The following is a 13,121-nucleotide window of genomic DNA, read 5'->3' on the forward strand; positions in this document are numbered from 1 at the left end:
GGAAAAGTGGCAGGCACTGCTAATGATTAAAAGGAGAATTCCCTTTCCTCGTGTGTTATGAAATATATTTTCCTGGCAACATTTTCGCATATACCCTCTTAGATTAGAAATGATAGAATCTTTTGGTTCAGGATATTACCACCATTTCTCTTCAGCTTTTATAAAATGACATATTGATCTCTATCATTTCAAAGGATGCATATTTTAACATCCACATTGCCCTCTGTCACAATTGCACTCTATCAACAGAATATTTGATGCGTTGTGGTGCATTATCACCATTTTCACTTCTAAACACTCACAATTGTCCAGGAAACTGCCCATAAGGTTTTTACAAATGGCTGTCTGCAGAGGACATTGAAGGCCACCCTTATATAGACGATTGGTTCATCTACACCTAATCTCTGAATCTCCTCATGCCATTTGGAGATTAAATGATGCAAAGACTCTTTTAGCTCCCTCATGCAAGTTAAAATGTATCAGAGTAGTGTTTATACAGACCAGCATTGTCTGAGGTCTTTTTTTGCCAACAAGGCCACTAGGGTACATCGTGGGCATGAGAGCCTCTTCTTTTTTCACAGTACCGTGTGCCAGTCTGCTCCTCAAGCCCCTGGTGAGAAAACTCTTGGCTCTTTGGAGTCCATGGTTTTAGGCATATAGTGCCTACATTTCTCTTCATCTGTCGCTTTGGATGCTCTTAGGTTGGTGTCTACAGAGCATGGATATATTAAAGGGTTTCCCACCTCATCCCTCTCATCTTTTAGTGGAAACCATGCATGTGAGCAGTGCTGGCTGGGATGCCACCATAGGATCCCTCTCTGTTTAGTATCACTGTTCACCCGAAGTCAAGACCAACAACTCTTTCAGCATGTGGGACCTGCCCTCAAGTCATATACCCCTTACTTGAAGCACTCTCACAGCCACTGTCAGGATGGACAACCAATTGGCACATATCACTCAGAAAATGGGCCTGGGGCAGAATCTAAACTTGTTTCAGTCTCTCTGGTTTATATACTGAGGGAAATTAATATAAGGGTCCAATGCCCTAAACTGAGTGTTCCCCTCCTCCTTGTCTGTGCCACTCTCAAAGTAAATGTTCCCTATTGTATTTATAAGATCACACAGTCCAGTATTGGGGCTCTTTGAATCCCACAGGGATGCTTATCTTGCTATTTATTGTTAGTGGTGCAAGGATGCTCAGGAATGGGCAGTGGATCCTCTGTCATACTCTTGCACCCCCCAAACCTCCATGATTTCCTGAGTCTTTCTCAAACTCTGTGGTTTCTTGGTGGTGCAGGGAAACTCGGTTCACTGTGTTACTTCAACTATCCTCGGATGCTTCCAAACATCACAATACCTCTAAGGAGATGACCCTTCCCAGCCCATTTCTCATCCAAACTCCATCTGCTGGGATGGGTGCAGAAAGGGTAGGTGTCATCCTTAATGACATGTTGAATGATCTGGCATTGACAATTCTACAATATAGTTTAATCCAACTTGAAGGTGTACAACTATATTTGGCATTGTTCTCTGATAGGTGTCTGGCTAATGGCCGGCACTGCCTGTGCTTTGATCCTTTTGCAAATTCTTGTTTTTTGCAGGGTGTTTTAAAGTTGGGTTTAGTGGTGCCCACCCTCAGTGCCCCAGTTTCACCTATTAGGACTTTGGGGATACCTGAGGTGGAAGGGCTGCAAAAAGGTGGAGCTTTGTTCATCACATCTCTTATGAAAGCTTTCTCTTTTCTTGTCCTCCATTGCACCATGTTGTACAAGCTTGGTATCTCCTTATTGAATTGAATGCTTCACCACTCTCTCACTTGATCCCCTGTGGAAGTTGGATTTAAAATGTCTTTCAGTATCTTGTTTTTGCTTGTTATTACTTTTGCTTGGTGACTGGGAGAGTTGGGTTTCTTATGTCTTCGAAACTTTATCTCTAATGTTGCCTGTGTGTTTGCTGCTTAACCATTGATGTAGGAAACTACACCTGGGAGATTAAAATCAGCTCAATTCCGAATCACCCACATTTCCACTGTAATCGGTGATTCAGGTTTGAGTGAACTTTTAAAAGATTTCAGTGTTAGATTCGGGTTTAGCTCAATAACTGACTGCTGATAAGACGTTGCTGCATACATTGGTTTGAAGAATTCAATCTTAGTCCTGCCAGCGAACCTTCAAAGTAAACCATGCATACAGGTAATAGAATAGGTAAGAAGTTCAGAACCTTTCCTGCCAGGGATGCCCAAAGAAAGTAAAGTGTCTAAATTGCTAATGGTTTGCAGTTGGCTGTTTCTTTAATACGAAACCAAAATTAGCTCTGTTTGCGGCTGACAAAAAAAGTGTAGTGTTTTAAAAAAAAAACACTTAAAGCCAAATTCCTGAATAGTAATGATGATAAAAAAACGTGCAGATGATGCAGTTTTTATTTGTAGTCATTTTTAGAAATATGCAGGTAACCTTATTCACAAACGTGGACTGGGCATTTCCGAGTGTCTGTGCTGTAGTACAGGTGATCATTTAGCTATCACCCTTGAACACACACACATGAATTCTGAGAGTGCATTTTAGTATAATGGCCTTTGAAGGGTTTGAAGGGTCCGTCATTATGAAATCTGAAAAATAAGAAGAAAAGAAAACATGTCTATCCCTGTTTGAGGTTGCACAATAATCTGACTCACCCCCCAGAAGTTTGCAGAAGCTGCCTCATCAATAATAGGCATCAGGACCTTCTCTCACGTTAATAAATTGATCAGATTTTAGACTGTGCTGAAACTATTAAATGCTGGAAGCTGGCAAACAAACTGCAACTTAATCCTCCTAAAACAGAAGTGATCTTACTTGGTCCAAAGCATCTTCTGGCAGAACCACATCGGCCTCCCCCTTGTCCTGAGCTATTTGATCTACCTATTTCTTTTTTACCTAAAGTAAAAGATCTTGGCTGCATGTGGCAGTCTAATCTATATTGTAATCTGAGGGTTAGCAAGACTCTAATGTCAATATATTGTCCACTCATACTCTAGCGACCTATTCTTACCCTCATTGCTGAGGAGGATCGCCCAGCAGTTGTAGGGGCATTGATAGATTCTAAGCTTGACAATGGCAATGCCATCCTTGTGGGGATTCAGCAAGTCAAATCTATTGCCTTCAAGTCACCCAAAATGAAACTATTAGACTTCTTTTCAATCTCCGCAAGTCTCCTTCTGTGTCTCATCACTGGAGATCACTTCACTGGTTGCCAGTACAGCAGATGATCATTTTCAATATCCTTTGTCTTGTTTTTAAGTGCCTCCACACACTGGCCACAACTTATTTTGTTTCCAAGATCAACCTCTTTCTCCCAGCATGACCTCTATGATCATCGGCTCAAAATCCTCTGTTTGTAGCCAGACAGAAGGTCTCCCTTGCCACCCCTGTGCTCTCCCATGCTAAACCTAAAAAAAAAATGTTTTCTTCTTCTTTGTTTTAAATTGAAGCTCCTGGGCTGTAGCCCGTGTCATGTGGCGTTTTGTTTCTGGAGTGGCTGGCTTTCTTGTTCAGGGTTCTGGGCATTTAAGCCAAACAGGGGGTTCCACAAGTGTAACACCTTGAGCAGTGACCATAAATAAGAAAGAATGGGAATAACAAATCATTTGTCTTTCTGGAATTTTATACAATCATTTCTAAATTCATTAAAGGTATTTTTCAGGCACACATCAGGGGTGAGTTACTGATGTAGTCTGTTCTTAAACACCTCAAATTCACAATGCAGGCAAAAAAGCATTTAGAGTAGAATAAGCATCCATTTCGGACTATGTATTATTCTTTTCGCAAGTTGCAGTTATAGCATGTTTTTTTCTGCTGTTATCTCTGTTACGATCATTACAAGACATTCTATCTCGGTTCCCTTGTTCACTTGACAAAATCGTTGTTCCAAAAAACTTGGATGCAGTGAAGAGATGGTTCGCCATTGCACATAAATTGGCCATTGATGTCATTGGGCCACAGTTAATGCATTGTTGTAATGAGTCTAGCTTTCCTACCTCCATGGCATGCTGTTCAGGATGTTTATTTGCATGTATGAGGTAATGAGCCCCCAGAGTATGGGATGCTGTGTGAGTGTGCTACTTTCCCTCTTCTATTCTAAATTATTTAATACACAGTTATGAAGCCTCCCAATGGCATGTAGTTTGCCAACCTGTTATGCCTGATAAAGTAGATCCACACAGGCTTGACATGGGCCAACTTTGCACCAGACCTGCAGATGAACTGGCCTGCTGTTAAATCTCAGTTACCAGTTTAATGGTATCCACTACAGAGTGTAATTTGCTTTCTGACTTCTAGAACATTCAGACATCTAATTGCTCATTTTACTAAAGTTGGTAAGATAGCTATAGCCAGTAAGATAGCTCAGTGGGTTGAGCACTCACTGCTGCAATGTGTTTGTGGTCTGCAGGTTACAGGTTCGAATCCCAGTAAGAACCACTCAGCCTTTCATCCTTCTGAGGCTGATAAATGAGTGCCAACACAGGTTGGATGAAATTGTATGTATATTTGGTCTATATAAATCCCTTAAGCGTAAGTGTTATATAATACCACATTGTTATCATTTGGCCTTGGACGTATGCTTGCATTCACAGTCATTTGGTAATATGGGCCTATACACACTGACATTAACAATACATATGGTGATCCATTCTTGTATGAAATGTGTACCATGTTACAGTGGTATTGTAACCATATTTTGTGGGTTTCCTGTTTTAGGGGTTTATTATATGTTTACTTCCGTGGTGTTTTTTCAGTTTTTTTCAAACAGGTTTCAGTATCTGTGTTTATCAGTGTTATCCTGTTTGCCCAAAATCGTGGATAACAGTTTTTTCCAGTGTAAACACACACATATGCTTTTATTGTTTCATTGTGCGCATAAGTAGGGTAATGTCTCTTAGAGCAAGATGTTATGAACACTTTCCGGATAATAAAGATGTACATTTTTACCCAGTAATAGCTAATATTTCTACAAGTCAAAATTATTGTAGTAAATTATGCAATACCTTTTCAGGGACTCTTTGCCCATCCTTGCCCTTTCTTTTCTTCCCATGAAGACTTTGATTTGTGAAAACGACCTTTCCACATTGTACGGACTTCTAATTTTAGCAGATAATGCATAGCATGATAAACTGATTTGCCGGGGAACACTCACTTTGGTGGAGATAAGTGTTATTTTGACTGTCAAAATAAATAAACTCCAAGCAGATAATAACTATTTATCAAGTGCTGCTCACTACAAAATGAGAAGGAAGTCTCATTAATGTACCCCCTGAGGCTTGATTGTAGGGGTGAGCAGGCCAGAACTGTTGGCCTGGTGTGGCAATGTCAGGGGATCCTACAGCAGAATTTTTCAAATGCAACTCAGCAGGTTACCTGATTGTTGCTGAGATGTTATATGTTTATACCTTCCTGTAAATTATATGGCTTTTTTCCTATTCCTGCTGCAACATGTGCTGTAAAAAGTGTTGTTTTCACTGGGGATGAGCACGGTTCTCTCGCTTCACTCTGTGTGGGAACTTTTGTCCCCATAGAGAAAATCAAAAGCTGGCATCCATGAATCTACGCACAGTAAGTGAATATATCTTAAAGTGAAATATACAAATAATAATAATAATTCAGCATTTATATAGCGCTACGAACCGTCAGGCATATGAGCGCTGCTTAGAAGTAAGTGTGCAAGACAAAAGAGCATTGGACTTTAAAAAAAAATAATGAACCCCAGAAAAATAACCTGAGAGGAAATGTTCCAATAAAAATGCTGGAAAAGTATAAAAGGTGCTCACCTTTTAAACCCAGCAATCTGTAGTTTAATATTACATGGAAAACAAAACCCCAATACAAGACAAGTGCTTGTTTTCTTGTGGGTAAGCGTCTGCACTGGGAAGATGACAACCTGGGTAAAATCCTGGTAGCCAAATACTTGAGCAAGCTTGCCAACCTCAAAAAAACCAAGGGGTTACGTCTGTCCTCAAGTTACGCTGTTCACCCACATGTATCCCTTAAATGAGCCATCATTTATAAATTTCTCTTAATTTAATAACTTTTCTTGAAGAAAGAACGTGCTAAGCAGCAATTAAGGGACATGCAGCTTCTGATGGGCCACTGAGTGTGGGTGTTCTAGAGAGCCACATGAGGTTGGGAGGTCACTGTGGCCTCACGCAAGCCTCGTACATGGAAGCCTCGAACAGCTTTAGTTTTAAAGCCGACAGGCAGCAGACACTTTTCAGCTCTCCTCCAGACATATACAAATACACAGAGGGTCTCTGATCACAAACCAAGACACTGAAAAATCCATGTTAAACCATTTTTTGTAAATACAAATATTCGTCAGTGATCAAGGGCTATTTTGAGGAATTTTAGCCAATTTTAAGACGTGAATCAGCAACCAAAAAACATGGCTGCTATTAGTCTACAATTCAACAAAATAGCTCTGACCACATATGAATACAGTTTTTTTAACAAAGAAAACAATGTAACATTGAATGTACAGTGTTTTGAATAGGTCAGGGGAGAGGAAGGGAAGCAATGGAAGAAAGCAAACACATATACATGGGGGGAGTACGTCCCTTTACCTATTGTCTGCCAAGCCCCCTCTCCAGCCACTCCTAAAACTCCAAACTTCATCCCATCCCTGCTCATTATAAGGCACCACTGGGAAAGGGGAAACAGTGTTTTTCAGTTTAAACCTAGGAGGCACTTTTTCTTCTCGGGGTGCTTTTCCAGTGTTTATCGGATTTCACTGAAAACAGGAAAGTCTACATATTTTTCATAGTGTAGTTGACAATGCTATGTGATGCCACTTCCACTGTTGTCAAGGGGTGAAAGGTTGTACTCTAATGCTTCCTGTGATATCACTACAGGGTGGGATCAAGTGACATCACTTCATTTGATGTCATCAGAGGTCATGGGTCGTGTGATGTCGCTTCTGCTACCCCTGGCATTTTGGTGAAATTACGTCCCTGTACCCACATCTCACTCTGTCCATTGTGGGGACAGGTGCTTTTCTGTCTTAGGGCCTCGCACCTGAAATTCTCTACCTCCAGACCTTCAGAAGCTTGACTCTCCATTTCCAGAAGAAGCTTAAAACACATGTCTTCTCTTCACCTGTTTAATATGTTCCTGCTTCATACAGTCTCTGTCCGATTTTCCTCCTGAGGAATAAGCACAATAAAAATGACTGAATTAATTCAAAATGAGGACAGAATTAATATACTAGTTTCTAACTTTCAGGGCCCCCTGGGATGTGTACAGGCCTTAGAAAGCAATTATGGTACTGGCATATTCCACACATTTCCAATAATTCAGATAGCAATGCTCTGCTGGGATGCTATCTGTAGGCACATGGTTTCCCCTGAATCCCTGCTCTCTCATCACAAACAGGATTGAGAAGATAAAGCAAAAGAGCTTGATTGGGTGAATTGCACTTTAAAGTGAGAGACAAAAAATCACAATGATCTGAAAGGAATTTCTGCATTCAAAAAGATATCTTCCTCTCTTTATTCAGAGCATGCCTGAAACCCAGTAGGTCAGCAAGAACGTACCCCAGCCTTTCTCCACCTTTGCAGTGGGACTCGAGCACCAATCCAAGATACCCAAATAAGTAGCCTGCAAATGTGAGGTTCTGAATATAAGCCTGGGATCAAATGCCATCTCCCTAATGACCATAATAAACCCATGATGATCAGCATTTAGCATGCCATGAGTCTCCCTGAGTCTCTCTCTGAGCCCCTCTGTTTCCTGATAAAGGCTGCCAGGGAGCGCATTCCCTGCCCATCTCAGATAAAATGTTGAAGGTATCCCAACTGTGCGATAAACACCTCCAAGTGCCTTATAAAGGACATGAAAGGCACATTTGTGCATTTTACCTTTCTCACACAAACTGCTGTACACCCCTTAGCTGTTCCACATTCCTGGAATTCTGAAATTCGGTCAACTTAGCCTCTGATGAAGCTAAAACTTTGAGCATCACAGCACGATAATAGGGCACAGGCGAAAGGGACTTTCTGGATGTAAAATGCCTTTATGTAATGGATGTGTGGGGCAGGTACAAATAGGGGTTGGGCTGTGAAAGCCACCTTTCCAACAGTAACTCAGTGGGAAAGAGAACCACCTCTACCACAATCTGTAAATCAAATATGAGGAATTCATAAGGACTATTAATAAAACATAACTCTACATGGATTGAGAGTAAGATGGAGAGATTTGCGAAACTCTCCAAACATGGTGAATTATTTAGGACCAAAAAAGATAGAGAGGCCTGCAGGCAAACAAAACAAAAGAAACAGCAGAATCTCAGAAAATATGAAGAGATAGATTTCCCGGAGAGCTATAAATGTAAGTCGAAGAAATGGTATAGTTAATAAATATAAAGTTTAACATGGCTTATCTAACCTTATCCTTGAGAGCATCTGCTGTCTTCTAGGCGGCCATCATTACTTCCAGAGTCATATAAAAGCTCATGGGTGGGGTTAGCGGGGTGACCCAATCCCAATGTTTATCCTCTTTAACACATCTGTCTTTTCTCCTGGCCCCCAAGAAGAGCATCGGCTATCCCTCTGTGATGAGGACTCCAAACACTGTGATACTCAGAATGTATGTACCTGATTACAGAAACGGTGATATCCTCGGGGGCTAGACAGATGATGAAAATATGCATGCAAGAAGCACACATTTTGTAAATCTTCAAATATGCAAAGGGTTACCTTGTACATGCTTGTAAAGGACGGTGCCATCAAGGGTCGGAGCATGTGGAAAACAATTCACAGTTCAAATTCAATGAATTGTGTGCTAAAATATCAGAATATGTCTAAACAAATCATTTTGAATGCTACTGAGATACCACCCCATTCAAAAACATATTAAGTCTGGATGGCTAGTTTTAAACCATGAAAGATGGATTGTCTTACCGTCTTATCGAGCAATCAATCAGAATAACTTGCCTGGTTTAAAAAGCCTTAAACAAAAGCTTCCCCAGAGATTTTAGCCACCTTTTTGGGGGTGAGATTGTGCAAACCGAAGCACACTTGGCAGAAATACCTCCTTTTCCTTACCTGCATCAAGTGATTCTTCATCAGCAACTATCACCAGAAAAAGAGGATGTATTTCATGTTTGCTTTTTGTATCCATTTCCTGTTGAAGGACTTCTGGTTTACTTTGTGTATATAGCACTGTAATTTGGGCGTGCAATTGCTCAGGAATCCTGAGCAAAGGAAGGGCAGAGCTAAGAGTTGCTGCTATATCTTCCTCAGGAACATTCTTTGCCCCCTGTTGGCCGCTGTTGGCCATTGGAAGCCACAAAACATACTTCATACAAAGCACCCAAACAACATTCAAATAAAACGCTGATTCTGGGGGGAAACTGACAGATTGAAGACTTGCCCTTTTCATGGAAACGCTTGGTATACAGGGCAGCAATGATGGGGTAAAAGCTGATTACTAGGGGATTGGAGAAAACAGGACCTCCTGTGAAGTCTGAATGGGTACAGCAAATTCACAGGATTTCATTAATTGAAAGCCTGCTCTGGAAGAGAAGGAAAACAATACTTTTTTTGAAGTGATAGGAGATTTTGCTGTAACTACATATGCAATGAGATTGAAAGAGGGGTTTATTTTTTGAGATTGTAATCTATATGGATGTCAGTTTTATGTTACTTTCATGCTCTATGTACCTGTTAATGTGTTTTTATTTTTTATTAATAATGAATTGTAAATATAAAAATAAAAAAAACTGAAAACAATTAATGTCAAACTTCAACACACTACTCAGCTAAAACAAATAATTGTAAACGCCTACAGTCTGTTCAACTGCCACTCTGCACCTGCTCACACACATGAGATCAATGAACTCATTAGCACACGCTTCCAGATGTATTCTTAATTACAGTACCACGCCTCAAACCTCTCCACACACCTATAATCTCATTCACCACAGAGGACGCACACACAAAGAAGGTGGTGGCATTGCCATCATATATGAGTCATTCACACTTAGAAACTGCACACACCCCATACATATTGTTTGAAGCAATCTTTCAATTGCCCCCTCCATCACACCGACACCTCAACTTTCTTCACCTCGTTTACCACCCCCAAACACACAATCCCAACTTACACACTGACTGGACTGACTTCACAACTAACAACCACACCCCTGCCTGCAACAATATCTACCAAGGCAGCTTCAACCCTGGTAGTTCCCTTCCAGACACCAATCCGATAATAAACACTTGGGGTGATTACGACCCTGGCGTTAAGGGTTTAACGGCACCGTAAAAGGTGTCAGTGCCGTTAAACCCTTAACGACTGATTACGAGGTCCCTTTGCGGGACCCGACCTTAACGGCTGGGTTTACCAGCCGTTAAAGTAGGGTGCCGCAAAGGGACCTCAGTGCTAATTACGGTACCGCAATTTGCGGTGCCGTACTTAGCGCCTTCCCCAGTCCCATTGAGCCCTATGGGGCGAAAATGGGAATGGGGAAGGGCCATGGTGGAATGGGGAAATACCGCCCGCCAACCTTGGAATGGGGCGGTATTTCCCCATTCCACCATGGGGGATTTGTTACAACACCGGCACCAACCATGGTGCTAATAGCGCCATGGTTTAGTGCCAGAGTTGTAATGAGGGCCACTATCTTCACTCCACCCCCCCCCCTTACAACACCACACAAGCCACCACATACCCCACAACCAAATTGCTGGCAACACCCTGGATTTTTTTTTATCTCAAGCAAAAATTATGTTTCTGTAGAAAATTTAATTTGGTATTTTTGCATGACCATTTGCTATCCTGTTCACACTCACACTACCACACAAGATCCCACCACCTGCCACACACATCCCTTGCCCATAGCCAGACAAGACGAGGACTGTATAGGCATAGTCTTAGCACCACTAGTAGCACTCCCCTACTCCCCACATGCACATCCCACCACCCTACTCAATCAATACAACAGTCATCACACAAGCACTCAACAAAATTCCACCCCATAAAATACCAAAAAAAAACAAACACCCACCACAAACCATTGTTCAACAGTTTCCTCCCCTGTATCAAGAAGGAAGCCATACACCTAGAAAGAGTCTGGCAAAAGAACCCCTAGTCCACAACTAGGACACCCCTCAGAAACTGCTGCAACATCTACAAAACAGCCATACATAATGCCAAAGCCAGCAATTACCTCCAAGAACTCCATTCTTCCACCAATCATGCACAGACACTATTCAACATCGTCAAATCCTTCTCTAAACCACAATCCATACCTTTTTGCAGCCCTTCCCACTGCAGAATGCAACTGCCTCATGGAGTGCTCTCCCACTCACACCCTGACTACCAAACATTCCAACACATGGGACACCTTCCACCCCATTGGCACAGACACCATCATCACCTTCACTGCCAAAACAAAATTTGCACATTTCGTGGATTATGCATGCACACCCCAAACTGCATTTAATTACACCACCACCCTAGCTCCCCCTGGCTCAACATCATCAACTCCTGTCTCTCACATGGTACTATCCCTTCTGCACTCAAAACTGGACAAATCTAAAACATACTCAAAAAACCATCTCGACCCCAAGTTCCCTGAAAACTAGCACCTAATTACAATCCTACCATACCTCAACCGAATTATGGAATGCTTAATCACTATCCAACAGCACCAACACATCACCACAAACAACCTACTCTACCCCCTTCTATCTGGCTTTAGACCTGAACACAGCATGAGAACACTACTCTTCACATCATTGATGACCTCCACACCATCACAAACAAAGGGCCCACAGCACTACTCATATTCCTCGACCTCTCTGCAGCCTTCAGCACAATATACCACACCATTCCACTGGTCATCCTAGCCCACAGATTCTTTCTCACTGACAGGGCAGACATTGTCGCCATGCCCCCTTATTGATCAGATGCCACAACTGTGAAGTATGCTGTCCTGCATAGTTCCTCCCTGTCTACACTCCTTTTCAACCTGTATGTTGAATTGCTTGAACAGACCCTTAGCAAACATATCCATTTCCACCAATACACAGATAATACATAAATATACTTCAGAATTCCAACCCCTTCACAACTCTACACCCTCGAGACCTGTCTCTCCACCATTACCAACTGGGTGGCCACCCACTTCCTGAACCTCAACCCTTCCCAGATTTAATACCTCTTCATCTGCCCCCCAGACCCAAGACCAAGCTCACCCCCTGGATCCAAGAACTCAACCAGGGCTAAACCCACACATATCCCTCCCCAACCCTGTTAGATCCCTTGGCTTCATCATCAATACCACTTTTCCTTTACACACCACATAGCCACTGTCACCAAAACATGTAATCTACAACCACACCTCCTTTGCAAAATCAGAAACATTCTTCCTCCTGATGACTTCTGAACCACAGTCTAGGCTCTGGTTCTCTCTAAACTGGACCATGGTAATGCTCTCCTCACGGGACTCACCAACAGCACCCTTGCCCCTTTGCATGCCATACAAAACGCTATGGCCAGATTCATCCTCCACCTATCCAAATATTCACACATCGCTCTGCTCTCACTCAGCTCCACTGGCTCACTGTGCTCCATTGAATTACCTTCAAGGGACTTTGCATTGTATTCAAAGACATCCACCTCAAATCTCCATGTTACCTTTATGACCAACTCAAACCTATCACTCACACAAACACCAGACACGCTGCCAACCAACACTTTGTAAATTAGTCCAGAGAATCGGGGGTTCACACCACCAATCACAGGTTAGCAGAGTACCCAAGGCCTATCGAACCCTCCCCTGGAAATGACAGAGGACTCAGCCACCAGACAAAGCAAAACTGTTTTTTATTTTAAAAACAGACAGGGATCATATAGGAAATGGCAAAATCTCCAGCAATCACAGCTCCTGAGCCTGTTCACAAGCTTGTATTCTATTATGACGTCACAATCCCCAACCCTTCCCCAAAAACCTAAGAGCCCATCCCATTGGGTAGCTCGGGTACTATCACCTACATGTATCCCCTATGTGAGTGGTCTAACTGGCCCATCCATGTTAGGTGGATTTGCATTACACTTCCCCAAAACTATCTATTACATTGTTGCATGGTT

Source organism: Ambystoma mexicanum, chromosome 4p, assembly GCF_040938575.1.
Source record: "Ambystoma mexicanum isolate Mex_15411 chromosome 4p, UKY_AmexF1_1, whole genome shotgun sequence".
NCBI lineage: Eukaryota > Metazoa > Chordata > Amphibia > Caudata > Ambystomatidae > Ambystoma > Ambystoma mexicanum.